The 14479-nt window shown below is 41.8% G+C and overlaps 1 protein-coding gene across 3 annotated transcripts in view; it reads right to left on the bottom strand.

Moving 5' to 3' along the window:
- Positions 1-14479, bottom strand: part of LOC117479084 (NACHT, LRR and PYD domains-containing protein 12-like) — a 134957-nt gene that overhangs the window by 15188 nt on the left and 105290 nt on the right. For 2 of the 3 annotated variants that reach the window (XR_004555526.1, XR_004555527.1), the window contains exons 1-3: positions 2631-2766; positions 2241-2342; positions 852-1051 (exon numbers count right to left, since the gene is read on the bottom strand). The exons of the other annotated variant lie outside the window; for it this stretch is intronic. The gene's annotated coding sequence lies outside the window, so the exon portion shown is untranslated. Of the gene's footprint in view, positions 1-851; positions 1052-2240; positions 2343-2630; positions 2767-14479 lie in introns of those variants that run through there. 3 annotated transcript variants of the gene reach the window in all.

Raw genomic sequence — 14479 nt, 5'->3', positions numbered from 1 at the left:
TTTTTGCTTTACGCTGTGCGCGCTCCCGCGAGGTGCATGCATATCTCAGCAGGCATACATAACAGCGGCGCAACGGTTCACGAGCATGCTCTCGCTAGCTGAAGCTTGGTTGCTAGGTTACTAGCTGGGTGTTCTCCGGTAAGGGGCCGGGGGGATGCAAAGTTAGTGATTACTGGTTCCATGTTGATTTATTTCAATACAAATTGTTGGGGGGAACTGAAAGGCTCTTACCGCACTGGTTACTTTGCAGCCCGGACATTTCCCCCAAAACACATTTAGACGTGATCGCAACACAGAAGTACCTTTCAAATCCCATCATTTTTAAGACCTTTTAAATCATATTTAAGACCTTTCAAAATGTTTTGATCATATTTAAGACTTTTTAAGGCCTTAAATTCTGATTATCAAATTTAAGACTTTTCAAGACTTTTTAAGACCCCGCGGGAACCCTGTAAAGGTATTAAATACATGTAGTGGAGGAAAAGTACACAATTTACCTCTGAATTGCAGTAGAGTAGAAGTACAGAGTAGCATACAATTGAAATACTCAAGTAAAGTAAAAGTACCTAAAAACTGTACCCAATTACAGTACTCGAGTTAGAGTAAATCTGCTTAGTGACTTCCCACCTCTGATCATACATACATTTGATATTTGTGCAGTGCTAATGTTTCCCTGAGATTAAGACAGAAAGTGTTTTTATTGAAACACTGCTGTCCCACGGTAAATATTTTTGTACAAACTTTAAAAAACAATGCCTTAAAGAAGAGATCAGATGAGACAATGTTTTTTGGAAGAGTAGAGACCCAGTGCCCAGACGGAGGTAAAGAGGCTGCATGTGTTCAGCTCTTACTTTGTACAATGTTCCATCTCTCTCCACACTGGGGACAGCAGGAGTCTCCTGATGGAGGTCTCTGCTCCCAGTATGAGGTGATGCACTGTCTGCAGAACCAGTGTCCACAGCTGGTAGAGACTGGATCCTTCAGGACGTCCTGACACAGAGCACCGCTGGACAGCTGCTCCTCCACAGGAACAGGACTCTTCCTCTTCCCTCTGTGGAGATGAACACATCCTTTACAGCACTTTACATTAGTGGTGGAGGACCAGATAATATATCTTCATGATCAGGTAGATAGTTTAAACTTCACATTATTATAAAACCAAACAGCATCCTGTCTGGATTCATGACCCAGAGGAGCACATGTTCCCTGTATCTACTGAGACACACAAAGCTGTATTCATCTGGTACACTTTAGCATTATAAAACCAATTTACAAAGAATTTGCTGTGAATCAATTGCAATACAAATATGGAAAGGATGCTGAAATAACAACGTAATGATAGTGATTTGTAAAAAAAAAAATAGTTAATGCGTTGTCAGGTCTGTCTGCAATAGGACAATACATGTGTTTGTAATGTTTGTTATCTGAATGGAGATCATTAAGCTTCATTAAGGCTCAGCTAACATTGTAGCTGCTCCATCAACACTCAGAATAACTTAATAAAGTCAGAAGTACAGCAGCTATTATATTGTGAGTACCAGTCCCTGGTTGATACACGTACATTAATAACCCTGATTTAATTTGAGCTACTGTAGAGCTCTGAGTGCTGATGTTTCCTTCTCTGATTCACGTCAGAGCGTCAGTGACGTCAGGAGCAGAAACACTGACAGGTTGTTACAGAGCGTCACTAACTTTACACTCAACGTGTACGTTTTCACGTTGTGTGAATACACGGACGACATGAATTTCACATCTTTACTTCATTCGTGTTGCCAGGTACGCATTTGTGTCTTTTAATTGAAGAATTGAATTGCTCACCAAGTTATTATTAATAAATATCTTAAAAATACATCTAAAAAGAGGCTTAGGAAGTTAGTATTATTGCTTTTTCATTTGTTTAACGTCTTGTATACAGATACTTTTCTAGAAAAATATGGTATGAGGGCGCCATGTCACTTCAGCCTAAATGACGGCCCCGCCCACTTTCCGCTGAAAATAATGCATTAGAGCGAAGCGGAAAATAATAGTGTCTTCATGTCTTAAAGCTGAGTCAGATATTGCACCTCAAACAACAAATAAATCCAAAATTGTTCTATACTATCTTACTGTGTTTCTGTACTGTACTCTCCTGCGTTTTATTTTAGTTTACTGTGCAAATTATTAAAGAACAGTTTACATTATCAGATGATATAAAAACTGAATCTTCTTCAGGTCAATTTACAGTAGAAACAGACTCTTACTTTGGGTCTGAGGGTCCAGGTTCATTACTGAAGTATGGAGGGGTCTCCATGGAAAAGTCACTCTTCAGAGACAGACTGGGGACTGGAGACTCTGATCTCTGTCTGTGGAAACAACAAATGTTTTAAACATCATTAGTTCTTGTTAAGAGCAGATTTGACTTCGTATTTGACGTATTTTATTAGCTTGATTTAACACAAAGTCCAACAAGTCAAGTGTGAGGATGATTTCACTAGAATATCATTTACTATCGCTGCCAAGGAGCAACAGTTCAATTAAACGGTGTTACTGTACTCTACTGAGTGTCTTTAGTGTGATCATTAAAGAACAATTCAGATTATCAGATTATATAAAAACGAAATCCTTTTCAGGTTTACAGAAGTAACTCTTACTTTGTGTCTGAGGGTCCAGGTTCATCACTGACGCCTGGAGGTCTGTCCCTGGAGACTGAAGACTTGTCCTCTTCCTCACTCATCTTCTCCAGTCTGAGAGATATACCACACATCCACACATCCCCACACACACACACAACCCCCCCCCCCCCCCCCCCCCCCCACACACACACACACACACACACACACACACACACACACACACACACACACACACACACACACACGCACGCACGCCTATTAAACCCTATCCCAAAATGGTTTCAGTTTCAAAGGCTGATAAAGAGCGTTATTATAACAGCATGGTACGTTGTGCTTCACATACAATATAAAATAAAACAGTACAAATGAACCTTTAAAATATAAATTAAATGTAGAGAGCCATGAGAGTCACAGCGCACGGACGCAGCGTTGTAAACAGCAGAAGCTCCGGTAAGGTGTGTGTGTGTGTGTGTGTGTGTGTGAACAAGCAGCGAGGACACACACATTTAGTTCTAGTTTCTATTATTCATATCTGAATATAACAACCCAATAAATACTACAGAGGAAATGGAAACACTGATATGAGCGTCTGTAAAAATCCCTCTGCGCATTACGCCCTCGTCATGAAATTAAATCTTTATCGTTTTCTGAGGTCAGAATGATTATAGGTCTATATGTGAAGAGTTTGCTTCCAAAACGCGATAAACGCCACTTTTGTAAAAAATGAGTTCCCGTCGAAATCAGTATTGTATTTCGTCAGTATTGAAAAGTCAATATTCAATTTTACGCAAAACGCGATATCCGCCGTGTTATTCTGTCCTGTTTTCTCACTTTCTTTCCAAACAGCGACAAACACCAGTCTCCCTTCTCTACAGAATGCGATACATCCGCTCAACCAATCACAGCGCACCATTCCACGCAGCTCAACCAATCACAGAGCACCATTCCACGCAGTGTAAACAATAATGGCGGCGCCCTGAATGCACCCGGCATCCTACCGGCTTTTGTAATTATCTACTTAAAAACATGAATAATTTTGACGGCATTCATGAACCTGTGGTGGTTTCTGCGGTGGGGAAGAAACGCAAGCCATTATTGGCCATGTCATCTGTCATTGTGAATGGATACTGTGAATGAATAAATTAAGCAATGAATGAAGCAATGGATGAATTAATGAATTAATGTAGATAGATAGATAAATAAATATATAGATAAATACATAAATACATACATACATACACACATACATACTACTATGGAAAGCCAAATGTGCCATAATACGCATACATAGTTTTGCGCGAATATACGGGGAGGTCCGTATATTCGTGCGAACTTTCGCGCATATCTTCGCACGGTTTTTAATATGATAATGAGCCCCTCCTTCTGATTTCCTTAGCCAATGAGTTCAAAGTGTCTTCAACCAATCAGTGAGGGGTAAAGCCAGACCAAAGCAATCTGTAGATGAAAAGTTCCTGACATTGTGAGGCTGTGCTGTAAATTGTACATTATTCCAGATTCAGGGGACTAAGTATGAATTTGCCTTTGAATATAATAAATATATCACCTTCATTGTCTTTTAAAATAAAATCACATTACCCTTTTCCTTAACCCTCTGGAGTGTGAAGTGAAGGGTTTCTAAATTTTTAGATGTCTCCTTAAATCAACTTTTAAATGTACTTCTTATAACATGGCATGGTGTTACATGTAAAAAATGTTCAGTACAGTCTCTGGTCTTGCTAGAAATGCAAAGTCACTCACCTTAGAGCACTGTCTTATGAGATACTAAGCTTAGAAATCCGATTTTTGGAAAACTTCAAAACTGTTGTGAAACAATGACTCATGTCATCCTTTTTTTTTGGTGTTTCAGATTTGGTTCACCAAAGTCTTTGGTTCAGAAAAGTAGTGAAATCTATGAATTACACTATAGGCCTATATAAATGTGTTATTCATGTCTAAAATGACAATGTGTAAATTAGAATTTGGAGTAAGTAAAATAGTTCTATCACTCTACTTTCACCACAGAAAAGTTACATCAGGACTGATTCATGACTACATATTCCATACTGGGGTTCATGTGATGTGTACAAATACAAATTGAGCATTACAACTTTTTTTTGCTGAGCAACTATCTTTGTCTCTATCAAAGAAACTGCGCTAGCTGTTTGTATATGCTTATTTGTTTACCAATGTAATAGCACTTTTGGAGATAATAAGGAGCCTTTAGAATTTCTGAAATGAATGAACGGATGAAAAGAAACACGATGTGTGTCCTTGGAGATGCTTCAGAGTCCATACCGAGGAAAAAGAGGTGGTCAATTTCATCGGAGACTACGGATCCAGATGTTCAAGGTGCCCTGCTCTATAGCGTGGTCTATCCACCAGTTCTACTGGTCCTATTATTGTTATTCTTATTATTAACATCATCAACGAGGGACAGCTTGGTGTGACGCTTTCCTGGTTTTTGACCGGCTTTTTATCACTGCCGGCTCACCTGTCGGGAACACATGCCGGGGGGCTGAGTAAAAACTGAGAGTTAAATAGTGTATATCATTACAAACAGCAGAGGGCAGTATAGGACACGGAAAGGCCTCAGTGCGCCGTAAAGTAAGTGTTGTTATTATGTGTCTGCCGCAGACTTGGCATTCTGGCTAGAAAGGCAGCAACGTTCCCTCTGCTTCATTCATTTCTCCTGTTCAACAGGTTAGTAGTGTGTACAAAGATGATGTCATATTTCGATCTAAGAAGTGCGTTTGAAACTGTTTTATGTATAGTTTAATGTGTCATTCTGTGAGCTAGTTCGGCTCCACTACAGTGGCTAATGGCGTCCGCTAGCTTCTTTAGCACAGGCTATCGCTCCCTGAATAATGTAGGACTCAAACTACTATGTTATTAGGTGTATGACTCCCGTGCACTAGTTTGGCTTACATTTCAAGTGTATTCTGCTTGTATAAATATGTAGTATGTAGTCCCCACATGCTTCAAACATTCCACTATCGTTCCTGTCCCGAAAAAGACAATAATCACCTGCCCCAACGACTACCGCCCAGTAGCACTCACCTCCACCATAATGAAGTGCTTTGAGCGGTTAGTCAAATTATTCATCACCTCCTCCCTCCCTGAATCTCTGGACTCCCTGCAGTTTGCCTACAGAGCAAACAGGTCCACAGACGACGCCATAGCCCTCACCCTCCACACTGCCCTCTCACACCTGGACCCGAAGAACAGGAACACATATGTGAGAATGCTGTTCATTGACTACAGTTCAGCATTCAATACCATTGTGCCCTCCAAGCTGGCCATCAAGCTCAGAGACCTCGGGCTCAACAGCGCCCTCTGTGACTGGATCCTGAACTTCCTGACGGGCAGACCCCAGGCAGTGCGGGTGGGAAATATCACATCCTCCACCCTGATTCTCAACACCGGTGCCCCTCAAGGCTGCGTGCTCAGCCCTTTCCTCTACTCCCTGTTCACCCACGACTGCGTGGCCACACACAGCTCCAACACCATCGTGAAGTTTGCTGATGACACGACCATCATCGGCCAGATCACAGACGATGACGAGACGGCGTACAGAGAGGAGGTCGAAAACCTGACATCTTGGTGCCAGGATAACAACCTCCATCTCAACATCAGCAAAACAAAGGAGCTGATTGTGGATTACAGGAAGCAGCAGGGAGAGGGACACGCCCCCATCGCCATCAATGGGACTACGATGGAGAGAGTCAAAAGCTTCAGGTTCCTTGGGGTCCACATCACTGAGGACCTGACATGGTCTCTTCACACCACCACCATCACCAAGAAAGCTCGACAGCGGCTCTTCTTCCTCCGCAGGTTGAGGAGGTTCAAAATGGATTCCAGGATACTCTGCAACTTCTACAGGTGCACGATAGAGAGTATCCTGACTGGCAGCATGACGGCCTGGTACGGCAGCTGCACCGACCTCGATTGTAAGGCTTTACAGAGGGTGGTGAAAACTGCACAGCACATCACCAGGACGGAACTGCCATCCATGGAGGACCTTTACTCCCAGCGGCTCAGGAAGAAATCACTACGGATTATCAAAGTCCCCCATCACCCCAGCCACAAACTGTTCTTTCTGTTGCCGTCTGGCAGATGTTACCGCAGCATCCTGGCAAGGACAAGAAGATTCGGAGACAGTTTCTTCCCGCGGGCAGTGAGACTGTTAAAAAATTGAACTGTTGAAACAACTTCAAAACATTCATCTGCTACTCAGTATTATGTATCTAATACCTAATATATATATATCATTCCAATAACTTGTATATAGACTCGTACTGCACTATTCCACATCATCACTTTATTTTATAACTATTAATCTTTTTGTATTGCTCTTGCTCTTATTGTTATTATGTTATTATGTTGCATTGTTGGAGAAGCCTGTGACATAAGATTTTCAACTACATAATTACTCTGTAGCTATGTCAGATTGACAATAAAGAACCTTGAACCTTGAACCTTGATGTGAAATGCTGGTCTGAGTTCATAATTGTTCATAGTATTGAAATGCTAATAGCGCTAATGCTATGCTAATATTGTGCCTATCAGTGTACACCAGAGCCAGGTTAAAGGGAGTACAGTCAACCGGGTTGTGTGTGTTATCACTGTATTACTGTAAATTAAGAAGGCTTTAATCCTCCATAAAAGTCATAATATGGCATGTGAATTTATTTCCATTTTTGATTAGAGACAAATACGTCATACAGTTATTTTGATTTGCTAAATGTAAAGGTACACTACACTACAGCATAGTGATGGGAATTCCGGCTCTTTTTGGTGAGCCGGATCATTTGGCTCGGCTCACCAAGAAGAGCCGGCTCTTTCGGCTCCCAAACGGCTCTTCAGTTTACCACATATTATACCTTTTATAATTCAATCAAATGTAGCCCTGTTTTGACTAATGATTTATATGTGTACACATATCACTTACATTATTCAATACATCCTTTGTACTGAAGTATTCAAAAGTAAAAATTACATGTTTAATATCAATTATTTGCTGTGGCCAATTGTTTTCATTGCATTTACAGACCCTTGTATCTCTCTATACCACCCAATGAATGCACAGACTTGCTTGTAGAACCACGCTACACAAAGCAGATAGCAACACCTATAAAAACTTAAGCATAGACATTTAAAAAAAGGGGCTACTGTATCGACATTTTAAAATTATATTTAAAGAAAAGGCACTGACAAAAAAAGCAGGGCTCTATTTCAGTATTAACTATAGAAAAAAAGACAGCAACAGCTGACATCAAATCGTCAGCTGTTGCGGGCGCGCTCTTTGAGCCGGCAACAGCTCTTTGAGCCGGCTCGTTCGCGACCGACACATCACTACTACAGCAGCCTCCACCTCCATCTGTGCCTGCCACAAGATTTATGGCGCGTTTCCACTACAGCGCGCAGCCCGGTTTAAGAGGGCTGTGACGTCAGCGGCCCGTTTGTGGTTGCGTTTCCACTTGGCCTAGTACCGGCCGGCGGGTCCTAATTCACAGTTTTTCTGGCCTCATAAAATCGTGGGGCCAGGGCCAAGACAACCGGGCTGAGTTTGTGACGTCAACGCTCTCGGCTGCTGATTGGTCGGAGAGAATCGTCACAATCTGCGCGCGAGATAATCCATTTTTACAAACAGCATTTTTGTTAACAGAGGAGCTACAACAATGGCAAAGAAAAGCACACCATGGTCAGTCGAGGAAGTGACGACGTCCATTATATTGCAGATGATAAGGTCCAGCGGGTGCTCGACGGGACAACTCGCAATATCAAAGTCTTTCAGGAGGTCTCTACACAGACACTGGACTCTCCAGCGGCGTTACTGGAGTCTGCATGGTACGTTTTTGCTAACGCTCTGTTATTTGCTTGAAAGCTTTGTGTCCCTGCTTTGTGTCCCTATCTGTTCTAAAGCTCACTTCTAACAAATAAGTCTATTTTATCCTTACATTTATGTTCGACAACCCATGCTTTTATGGAGCCCCGAAGGCTAGCTAGGCAGATAGCATTAGCGAGAGCTATTGTTTGCTAACACCATATGTGCCATTGTTTACGTTCAGTTTGTCTTTTCTATAGTTGTTGTTGCTATTTATAGTATTGTGCTGCAGTAGTTTGTGGAATTTACAAGTCATGTTTCTGTTCTAGATGATTACATTGGGACTAGCGAGGAGGAACAGTTCCGAACAACGTCCTCTGCATCAACAGCACAAACCGAGGAGGAGAGGATCTGGCCCTGCAGGAACGGCAACTGGCCCAGCAGAATCAATGCCATGTCTTATCTTATTGCTTGTTGATAAATAATTGCACCCACCAGCGATCACACAGAAAGATGGCATCATCTAGGCGTCCCTCTGCAGTCAGAAATATCATAAACACCATCGTCCACAAAGCACTGTACAGGGGTTTATGGATTTAAGAGAATACTTATCACAGTGAAACCTTTATCATCTGTTGCAATTAAAGCAAATAAGAGAATAAATACTTGGTTAAATAATACATTTTAACTCTTTAGCAGGACAACTCTGCATACTGTTTGAAATTGAGTTTGCTAGCTTGAGGTCCTCCTCTAAAACATAACATTACATATTTTGTAATGGTATTAAGAATACATGATAAATACATGTAGTAAAAATTACTCAATTGTAATACCCTCGTTGTGCTAGACTCAAACACATTGCTTATATATTTCAAAGAGAAGAGAACAAAAGAAAACACCTATACAAAGAGAGCGGTGCACAGCGCTTAATATTTACTTGCACTATATTTCTGTTGATCTGGGTTATTGTGTTGCACTGTTGGAGGAGCCTGTGACCCAAGATGTTCATTGTCATAACTACACTAGCTATGTTCGTATGACAAAATAAAAAACCTTGAACCTTGAGGCTGTGTCTTTCAGACAAACCATCATAATCATATTATTTTATGCTGTGGATACTTTAGCCTCCATCCATGTTAACAATTTTTTACACTTGCATTTATGAATATAGTTCTGTTGTGTTTTACACTTTTATATTTATGTTTATAGTTTGCTTTGATATTTGCTTAATTTATTAGATTATTATTATTATGGGGGCAGTACTGGTGCTTGAAATTCAAATATTTACTAAATAGTCAATTCTGATAACATTTTTTTGGTTTAAATAATTTGACAAACACATGTATGTGAAAAAGAAAAGATGTATTTATGTTCAATACAATACAATGAATATTTAGGTATTACATTATACATTCTAGGTATTCAGGTAGCGCATCAGACCCTCTCGTATGTCCCTGCCCTCCTCTGCACCTTGTGCCACTGCTACCCCTGGTAGACGTAGGTTTTCCTCAGACATCCTGAAGTTCTCCACCCACTGAGTGTGTGTGAAAGATGGAACAATCACATTCCACCACTCGGTAGTGAAGTAAAAAGATATGATTCTACACTGTATTGAAGTAAACATATATTGTTTGAACTGTTTTATGTAATCACAAACGGGTTTTGATAATCACTTAGAAAAAGAATGTTATTCTCACTTTTAAATTCACTGACTTAGAGATTCTGTGTTTCACACACCAACATTGATCCTTATCACCACTAAGAGCCAGATGCGGTCACTAAGTCGTTAAAAGACATCGTAAAATAAGTGGAGAAGAGTTTAAATGTCTGTGGGAGAATGGTTTAGGTGAAAATATCCCCTGGGAAGGAATGTAGAGTAAGATAAGGTAAAGATAAACATTGACTTTTGACCTAGTGTGGTTTGGGGTCTCACTCTGTTCGAAACTCTGATTGACCTCGGCCAGAAGCGAATCCAGCCAATCAGGGCACTTGGGGGAGGTGGTCAGTTTAAACAGCTCCTCCCCAGGGGCTCTCTGATTCGCTTGGGAGTAAAGTGGGAAGGAAGAGATGACCCATCTCCGCCCCAAAGACAGATAGAAATACTGATGTTTGTGTGTGTAAAAATGCTTTTTGGTTTGGTGAGTTTGTTGGTCCTGATAACTGTATCCGCATCGCATCACAAACTTGAAGTCCAATTTCTTCTCGTTTGATGAGTTTGTCTGGTCCTGACGCATTTATCCGCATCGCATCACAAATCTAAAAGTCCGGAGTACTCGAGTACTCTGTATAACTTGTATATGTGTTTGGTTTCCTACTAGAAGTAAACTCAGATAATTTGTTATAACTTTGATTCCGGTGTTTTCAATTCCTTTCTTAATTTAATAGAGATCCAGCCTCATCCAACGAACGGCGCGTAGCAGAGGTGTTCTGCTCCAACAGTAGCTCGGTCGGTAACTTCTGAAATACACAAACAAAAGCATACATATTTTAATACGTAAAAGTGGTAGCTACAATTAATTAAATACTTGAAATACTTTGGTCGTATAGGGAGAGTGAGCCTAAACACATTGCTAGTTAGCGAACGTTAGCTTACCAAGTAGCATTGTAGTTAGTAGTGATTCGAGTCGTCCTGTAGTCTCTGCGGCGTAGGAGGACTGCCCGAACTCTCGCGTCAGCTTCTTCTATACCTCGTCTTGCTATACGTCGCCTCTTTCGAAACAACTCTTGTCTATTTCTTGTGATAATAAACCACACAGCAAAAAACAAGCAAACGATCGCTTTCACATCTCCACATCCTCCATTGTTGTGTCGCATTGAAGATGACGTCACGGCAGTTTTAAGCAGCGTCGCTCCGCCTACACTGCGTTACTATAGATACTACCCCAGTTCCTAAACTGTAATGGAAACGCGCCATAAAGTGAGCTGGTCCTAACGAGGCCAATCGCGGCCCAGCCATACCGAGCGGCGCCGAGCGAGGCCGTGTAGTGGAAACGCGCCATAAGATACCTCTCGGTACAAAGGCCTCCACCACAGCCATCACGATCAACCCAGCAAGCAAAGAAGTCTCGCCTAGCACACGTACCTCCCACACATCCACCAGCATCAACCCGGGACAATCCCACCTACCTCCCTCCGACACAGCCACCAGCAGCCCATGCACCATCACCCCCACCTACACAGCAGCCAGCCCCACTGTCTTGGAAGACGGACAAAGACCATTACACTGCTCCCCCTGTCTTTACATGTATAATGAATAGTTGGTTGAGAAAGTTCTGATATTGTAAATATTGAAATTTTACAGTTTCTTATGTTAACATAAATACTTGGTTGAAAAAAAAGTTGTAATGCTCAATTTGTATTTGTACACATCACATGAACCTCAGTATGGAATATGAAGTCATGAATCAGTCCTGATTTTATTTTAAAAGACAATGAAGGTGATATATGTATTATATTCAAAGGCAAATTCATACTTAGTCCCCTGAATCTGGAATAATGTACAATTTACAGCACAGCCTCACAATGTCAGGAACTTTTCATCTACAGATTGCTTTGGTCTGGCTTTACCCCTCACTGATTGGTTGAAGACACTTTGAACTCATTGGCTAAGGAAATCAGAAGGAGGGGCTCATTATCATATTAAAAACCGCGCGAAAATACGCGTGAAAGTTTGCGCGTATTTTCGCGCAAATATTCGGGGAGGTCCGTATATTCGCGCGTAGTTTCGCGCGAATATACGGACCTCCCCGTATATTCGCGCGAAACTATGTATGCGTATTATGGCACATTGGGCTTTCCATATACTACAAACACACCTACATACAAACAAAATGTCATTTTTCTGTCATTGCAGGTATTGGCAAGGATCGTGTGTCTCGAGTGGCAAGGTATTATGCTCTCAACGCTACAGCCAGACCAGAACTCAGGGGTGGTGCTCGTAAGGTGGCAGCAAATGATGCCAAGAAGCAGCACGTGATGGATCACATCAACACTTTTACATGTAGGGCTAGCCATTATGGAAGAAGGGGAGCACCTGGCCGGAAATACCTACCCTGTGACCTCAGTGTGAAAAGAATGCACGAGCTATTCGACCAACAAAACCATGATGTAGTCAGCTACTCCCTGTATTACACTGTTTTTCGACAGCACTTCAACCTTGGATTCGGGCATCCTGCCACAGATGCCTGTTCTTCATGTGCCAGATTTCAACTGAGAGTCAAGGACCCCAGCTTGACTGAAGAAGAGAAACGCAGTGAGTCTGCATCCTACATCCTACACAGGAGACGAGCACGGGTGTTCTATGATTTGCTGGGGCAGATAGATCATGATGCAGTGACCCTTTGCTTTGACATGATGCAGAATTTGATACTCCCTAAAACCGCCATAGGTCAGGCATACTATTCCAGACAGCTTTACATGTATCTCTCTGGTGTCGTTATTCACCATGGGACGGGAAGTAAGCAAGCAGTGGATCATGTTCATCTGTACACATGGATGGAGCATGAGAATAGAAAAGGTAGCAATATGACTGCTTCAGCTCTGGACCACTGTTTACGTCAACAGTTAAGTGGTGCTCTTCACCGCGCTCAGAGGCTGCGATTGTTCAGCGATTCTTGTTTTGGTCAGAACAAAAATATTAACCTGCTGTCCATGCTGTTTTCCTTTATAAAGGAGGCCTTTCCAAGAATCAGTGCTGAGCAGTGTTGAGACTAACGCGTTACAAACTAACGCGTTACTGTAACACAACTACCTTTTGCGGTAACTAATAACGTTACTAGTTACCTATTCCCATTCAGTAACGCCGTTATAGTTACTGTGATTTAAATGGGTGCGTTACTGCGTTACATTATGTGGTCCAACTGAACCGAATCTCCGTGCGGATGTAACTTACAGGCGAATACAGTGATGTCCTCTCACAGTACCATGGAAAAGTGAAAGTGACCAGAGAGGAGTGATGATTGGTTAACGCGGGGTAACATTTCAGGGTAAGCCAATCAGAGACAGAGTTGGGCGGGTCTTGCCTTATGGGGAAAATACACAGACACACAAACACTTGCTAACACACACACATACACGGCAACGCCCACCACCAGCACACACACACACAATGGCAGATGCAAGTATCAGCGAGAGCAGCAGCGCATTTACAACTTGGAGATATAACCACTATTTTCAATTTGTGGGGATAAAGGACGCAAAAAATATTACGGTCAAATGTAAACTGTGTGCAGGACAGAAAGCATTGTCCACATCGAATAACAGCAATGCCAATCTCCTGAAGCACCTAACTAATGTACATGGGGCTATAAAACTAGTCGCCAAAGACCCCACCGTCTCAACCACCGGCAGTGACCCAGATGGAGCAACACCATCTAAACAGCCTAAAAACGATTTTTTAAAATCGCCACATGTCACCCAGAGTCAACTAAACAGATTGATTGCCAGGTATGTTGTTGAGGACATGCTGCCCATCGCAACGGTCGAGTCTGTTGCCTTCAGAGAACTAGTCAGCAAAATACCAGTGAAAGCAGTGAAAGCAGGGCCACAGTGCAGAAAGACCTTTTCCAACAACACAAAAACTTGTATTTTTATTGTTATTATTTTTAAAGTAAAGTAAAGTAACTTGTTACTAGTTACGTTTATAATTTAGTAACTAATAAAGTAACTAGTTACTTTTTTGAGAGCAGTAACTTTAACTATTACTAGTTACTTTTTAAAAGTAACTTGCCCAACACTGGTGCTGAGTATATGTTTCCTATAAGGGGGCACAGTTTTCTGCCCGTGGATCGTGTGTTTGGGAGGATTGAGCAACAGGTTCGAAAGAAGGATACCATTCTTATGCCAGAGGAATACTATCAGCTTTTGCGCAGTCATGGAAATGTACACGTCTATGGGCAAGACTGGGAGGCTTATGATTTCAAGACAGAAACACAGGCTTTTGTAAAGTCACAGAAGTCATTTAAGCTAAGTGAAGCAAGAATGCTGGAATTCAGGAAGGAGAAACTGGGATTCAAGGCTGTGTATAGCGGTGAATACTGCTACC

Source organism: Trematomus bernacchii, unplaced genomic scaffold, assembly GCF_902827165.1.
Source record: "Trematomus bernacchii unplaced genomic scaffold, fTreBer1.1, whole genome shotgun sequence".
In the NCBI taxonomy this organism is placed as follows: Eukaryota; Metazoa; Chordata; class Actinopteri; order Perciformes; family Nototheniidae; genus Trematomus; species Trematomus bernacchii.
The sequence above is the reverse complement of the archived record's forward strand: the minus strand, read 5'-3'. Positions and strand labels throughout refer to the sequence as shown.